Raw genomic sequence first — 6,673 nt, 5'->3', positions numbered from 1 at the left:
GTGCCTTGATGTAAAACAACTAACCTGATTGTACAGTATGTTTAAAAAAAAAATCACTTCAATATTGTATTATTTGTGAATTTACGCAAAATTAAAAAAGGTATTTTAGATACACTTGGATTGAGAAACTGATTTTTCATTTGGACCCACTTATGGAAACATTTGGCTCTAAGCCAACATCATTGCAGATCAGCTAGCCCATTGATCTGCTCTGGCATTATTAACTATAATACTAGAATTTGAGTCAAAAGTTCAGAACAGGAAGAATAGCTGCTTTTTATATATATTAAAAAAAACCCGCAAACAATCGAAAGACACGACTTAGTAAGGCTTCTGCTAGAAAAATAAAAAGAAGCCACAGTTACATTTAGTTATACCATGGAGACAAATTTCATCATATGTGGTTTAAGACTAAATATTTTTATACAGGATGTAGTTCAGATGTAATGGCCTAACATACTCTGTAGATTTTTGTGTAAGGTCAAAAAAGTGAATTAGAAAGGAAGAGAAAAGAAGCTACGGAAATGTACATTTCTTTGAAGCAATCCTGAGACAGAGTCTATTTAGGGATCAGGGATAAATAATTAGAGTGAGTGGAAAAGAGGGTAGCTGGAAGCATTCCATGGACTTCTAAGTAGTGCTGCCAACTTCCTTCTTAAAGCTGCTGCTGTTTCACTTTAGTAGCTGAGTCAGATATTTGTTTAGATTTGTTTCATGCTTTACAGCCTGACCCTAAAATCTGCTTCATCAGTTCAGATGAATCCCAGAATGAATAAAGGAAGGGACCACAGTGGCTCATCTGGTCCAACCTCCCTGCTCAAGCATGGTTGTCCTAGAGCACATTGTACAGGACTGCGTTCAGGTGGTTCTTGAATACATCCAGTGAGGAAGACGACTCTACCTTGCTGTGCAAAGTAGAGGTTAAGGCTCTCACAATATCTCTGTCTGTCTCTGCTGCAGGTGTAATAGCAAAAGAGAAGCTTGGTCAGCCCGATGTAGAAACAGTCAGTAAGGCCTTCCAGTGACGACACTTCTATACCGTGCTTGTTCGTGGCTATGATTTTACTCCTCTGGGAACCCTTCAGCCCTGGTAAGTCAGTGTACAAAGTAGATCTTGTAGGAGATATAAGCCAGTTTATAGGGAAAAGTTCCAGTGCCTAAATGGGCAAAGAAGGGATGTTCAGGCTTGGCTTTCAAATTCGTTGCCCAGAGGTAGTCTAGTGCTTTTTTTGTTTTTTTTTTTTCGTTTTTCCCTGAAGTATCTGAGTTTGGCTGTAACTGGGTGTCTTATACCTGCATGGTGAACCACCACACTATCTTTGTGCAAGGATCTGGTTGGGTTAGACCAAACTGCCAGTTTTGGAGCCTGTAAGCATTCTCTACCATGTTTCCGGTATTTTTCCCCATTTTTCTTTACATGAAGTGGGAGGTCATATGCTGGGGTCACCTGGCTACCTCAGCAACACCAACACATTTCCCTGTCACTGCAGATCCTCTGGGCACAGGTGGCAGTGTGTCTCTTTTGTTCCCTACCACAGCACGTAGCAGCTTAATCTTCTCCAAGATAAAACACTAAGCACAGTTATTGGGATGAATACATGTAATTTAGTGATTCATATTCAATAAGAAGCCAGGCAGCATTCCTAGACCCCTGCTGGCTTCAAAGTCTAAATGGTCAGGCAGATTATTTTTTCCATTTACAGCCATTCTCTACTGAGAGGCACCTGAGACTGCTTTGTGTAATTGAATGGCATCTGTAGTGTCCATCTAGTCTAAAAACTGTTAGTCCTTCTTTTCACAAACCTTACATGTAAAATATTATAGTAACCTTAGTGCTGGTTTTTAGTCCTAGTTGTAGAAATATCGGATGGAACTTTTGATACATGTTTTTTGTTTAGATTGTTGTTTTCTTTTTCCTTAGGAAGAAATAGCTACTTTCCTGTCTCAAGATCTATTCCTGTTATGTCTTCTGTCTCTTATTAGAATGTCTGTACAGAAATTCAATACACTCACCTATACATGTAAAAGACAGAGTGCCAAAGCACTGTGGAAGTGAGGGTGAATATGAAAAAAATTAAGGACCTTTACATCCTTTTCCGTTATGTGAAGCGATAGAAACCCTTCACCAGGAAACTGAGTTGCTCATTGCTGCTTTCAGAAGAAGCAGGTTGTTGTTGAAACAAGAGAGAAGCAGAGATGTAAAAACTAATTTTTTTTAAATTTTTTTTAATTATTTTTATTTTAAGGCAGAAGACATGGTAGAAGGAATTGCAGAGACTCTAGAGGGTTGTCAATCCCTTCAACTGACTGCGAACAAGTGGAAGGAATTGTTTCCATTTTTAAAAAGTACCACTCTGAGTAATGTTACCCAAAATTATCAGCTCTTAAATAAACCCTAAAGTCCTGCCCCAGGAGCAAATCTTGTTTGGAATTAGCATTTAATAAGGGAAAGTATGGTTTCTAATGTACTTATCTTTCCATTTTAATTACATTGCCATTCTAAGCATGCTTGAAGCAGGTGGAAAATACAGTGTTAGTGCAATATCTGTGAGTGGCATCAAACTCAAGTTACTTGGTATTCAGTCATCAAAGACACAACAGATCAGTCACTCATGAGTGTTTGTATTCTTGTTTATGAGGCAGTGTCATCATGACTATAGTTTTGTTCTGATGTCTTCAGATATTTTTCTGATTTCTTCAACCACTAGGGTTTTGGGTTTTTTTTAATCCATGTGCAAATGAAGGTTTTGAGAGAGTACTTTTCAAGTAAATGGAAAAGGGGAAGAAATTTCCAAGAAAGAAATATCTGAGGATAATTTATTGTAGATTGTATTCATGTAGCTATAGAGTTTTTAAATTTGCAGACTGTTTTCTAGTGTTTTGGTTTTCCTGTACAAATATGGGCACATGCACCACATGGGCCCAGGAAAGGTTATGAATTTTGCCCAGTTCTCTGCTCTGAGCCAATGGCAGGTAAAAAAGCACCATCTTGTGCCAAGTGACAGTGAGAGGAGGGCATCCAGGGATCATTCAGGTGCTTTTGCCTTGCCGGTGGGTGCAGCTTCCAGCTGGACATGAGCAGGGGCAGCCACTTGGGATGATGACACAAGGCAAACTCACCTGCTTGCCTGCTGTTGTCATGAGCCTCCAGATCTGCTGTGCACCACATGGGGCATCAGGCAGCCATGGGCCAGCTGGTGCCGTGCCAGGTGATGGATAACAGGAACTAATATCAACATGTGTCCCCATGGACCTTTGCAGCTGCCAAAACAGAGAGGCAGGAGCTGTTTAGCTGTGTGCTTCTTGTCAAAGGGCAGGTGGTCTTCTGCTCCTATATCTGACTGAGTTTTTGATTCAGGATCATTCACCAGGACATCGCTGCACATATCACTAGAGCATTATTTTGAAATAACCCAACTGGACTTTCACTGTGTCTCTCTCCAATATTTAGATCATTTTTTTTCTCCTTCTGTTAGTGAAATTTAATTCATCTTCCTGAAAGCTTCCATTATCTGCAGTGTGAGAAAGGAGCAGAGCTAATGCTATTGCTTCTGACACTGAACACTGCCAAAAGCAACTTATAGCAGGCAGTAGTAAATTTTGGTATTGGTTATCTAATCCAGTATTGTCATGTCTAATTAGCAGATTGAACATCTCCACAAGGTGAATAGTTTAAAATGTGCTGGAGAATTTGGGTCTGTGTGTTTTTCTAGACTGAACTGTCTCAAGACAGTTTATCACTGGTTAGTGATAAACTGGATGTTTCCAGCCTGGCTTCACCCATGTTGAACACTGGCAGCTTGGTTCCAAGCTGGCCATGCTCAATGCTTCTGACAGTCAGTTGAATGCCCTGGCAGCTGGAAGGGGTCTGCACAGTGCACACATTCGCTGCCTCTTTATTGTTCTAAAATGCACCCCATCCTTCCCCTGTTCTGTACAGAGCTATCCTCTACTTTTGCCTTCTAAAACTGTTCTTTATCACAGAAAATGTCCAAGGAGTATGTTAACTATTTTTTTTCCTGCAGAAAGTAAATAATTCCCACTTCTAAATTATGCCAAGCATTGCAATACTTTCTCCATGAGATTTCTGATCTCTATGAAATTTCCCATTCGATGGAGTAATCAGAATCATTGCAACATTTCTCTTTTCTTTCTATTCTTGGCTTTATCATAATTCTTATTTTCACCAATTACTCTTTTGGCTGGGGCTGAGCTGGGATCCCAACTAAATTATTAGTGTCACCTCCACAAAAGCACATATTGCCTTTAAAAGTATGAATTTATGCCTCTGGGCAGGTTTTTTCCACCACTGTAATGTGTGAGAAAACACTCCCATTTGCATTACACTCATGTTGGCTGTCCACAAAAGAATGATTACACTCTTGCTTATTTAGCTTTCCATTTACTTCTGTTGTTTTCTTCTCCTTTTCAATGGCTTTTCCTAACACCTTGTCACATCAGCACATGAGCCAATTTGACATTGCATTAATCTGTCCAGTGTCCATGAACTACAACATATATCCCTTTGGCTTTCCAACTGCTCTTTGAGAGCCTTGAAGCCACTCTCTCAGAGGAGCCTGCATGGCAAGGAGTGTGGTCATCTGCAGGTGACAGTCGTGTTTGGTAGAGACACAGGTACAGCAGGCTTGAGTAACCCCGGCCAAGGTTGTCTTGAATAACTGCTTCCAAGATAGCCAGCAAACATGAGCGCTTGAGATGCCAGCAGCTATGCTTAAGAAAGGAAACTGCCTTGGGATGAAGCAAAGGAGAGGAAGCTATGATGGCTTTGAATGCTGAACAGTTTGTGTAATTACAAAGTGTGGATGCAGAAGCAGTGCTGTTTGGGAGCTGCCAGCCAGACACCTCAGGTGTTCCTCTGAGAGGCCACCTATCATATCAGAGCACAGAAGGTGGAGAGGACAGCCAGATTAGTGTTTTCAGTATGTTACTTTGTTTTTCTTAACATGGTGTTTTGTGTCCTGCCAAGCACTGCAGGTGTTCTCTTATCTCAAAGTCCTCTCTGTCAGCCAGCTCAGAAAGGCTGGATGTACCTGGTTCTGGGGGCTGGAGGGTTGGTTTAAGGCAAGTTGCTCTAGGGCTGCCAGGTGCCCCAAAGGCAGGCTGTGCCCCAGCCCTTTCACAGGGCAGGAAGAGGGATTGATATCTTCTGCTTCCCCAGGCTGAAGCCCCAGCCTTGCCCAGTGGCTGAGGCGATCCTTTTGGCCCCTGAGAGAGAGGCATATAAAGGTTTCATCCTACTGCATGAGCTGCCCATTGCCTGGCATGACAATACTGTCATAGCCTGAGAAGGAACGTAGCTCTGTGCTGCTTTGCTGCCTCTCACTGGCTCCTGTCCTCCCACAGCAGCTGTGACCCAGAGCACTGGGCGTGCTGGAGGCGGCCTACTCCTCCTCTGCTAGGGCTGAAGAGGATAGCTCATGGACCCCAGTTGTCCCCTTCCTGGTAGATTCCACTGACCTCTATTGCTGCACAGCCAACAATTTTCCTGTATAGCTTTGCTGCAAGTCAGAAATCATAATCATAAGGAACAATTTTCTTTTGCTGTTTAGAAAACCAGAGATTTTGCTCGCTTTTTGTTTGCTTCCTCTCAGGCTGTTTCTGCTGGTATTGGGTTTGTGTGGCAAGGTTTTGGTAGCAGGGGTGGCTTCTGTGAGAGATTCCCCTGCAGCCCGTGATGCAGACCAGGGTGAGGCAGCAGTGCTCCTGCAGCCCATGGAGGTCTGCACCCTGTGGAAGGGATGCACAGTGGAGCAGTTTGTGAAGAAGTGCAGCCATGAGAAGGACTCATGTTAGAGAAGTTTGTGGAGGACTGTGTCCCATGGGAGGGACCCCACTCCAGAGCAGAGGAAGAATTTGAGGAGTCCTGTACCTGCAGAGGAAGGAGCATCAGAAACCACATGTGATGAACTGACCACAGCCCCAGTTTTTCATCCCCTTGTGCTGCTGGTAGGGGAGGAGGTAAGGAAATTGGGAGTAAAGTTAAGCCCAAGAAGAAGAGAGGGGTGGGGGAAGGTGTTTTTAAGATTTGGTTTTACTTCTTGTTATCTTACTCTGATTTGATAGGTAACAAATTAAACTAATTTTCACAAGTTGAGTCTGCTTTGCTCATATTGGTAACTGCTGAGTGACTTCTCCCCATCCTTATCTCATTCCACAAGCCTTTTGTTTTATTTTCCCTCCCATGTTCAGCTGAGAATGGAAGGGAACAGAGAGGCATTGGTGGGCACCTGGAATCTAGCCAGGGTCAACCAACCATACTGAAGGAGCATCCTCATATGCCTATTTGGAGTCTTTATACTTTCTTTGCAGCTTTGCAAACACTTTGAAAGTCCAAATCTATTATGTCAGACACATTAATTTACCCATTATTCTACTGACATGTCTGAAAGGTTGTCATAGGTCTTTACTGTGTTTTATTGTGGAGGGAGCCAATTATTCTAATTAGCATATATTCCTAAAAAAGTTGCATAGATAGTTTATAATTCCTTTTTTAGCTCATATGGAACAACATCATAGTTACTGTTAGTACTGGGTAGCAATGGCTCATTATTGCAAATGAATTTGAAGCAAGTGGATTGGGGGAAGGATGACAATCCTTTCAGTGTGGTGACTTCCATGAAGACAGGAAGATTTTATCTATGAAATAGGCTTA

The sequence above is a fragment of the Manacus vitellinus genome, unplaced genomic scaffold (assembly GCF_001715985.3).
Source record: "Manacus vitellinus isolate BGI_N305 unplaced genomic scaffold, ASM171598v3 scaffold_30_pilon, whole genome shotgun sequence".
NCBI lineage: Eukaryota > Metazoa > Chordata > Aves > Passeriformes > Pipridae > Manacus > Manacus vitellinus.
This window is presented reverse-complemented; position numbering follows the sequence as displayed.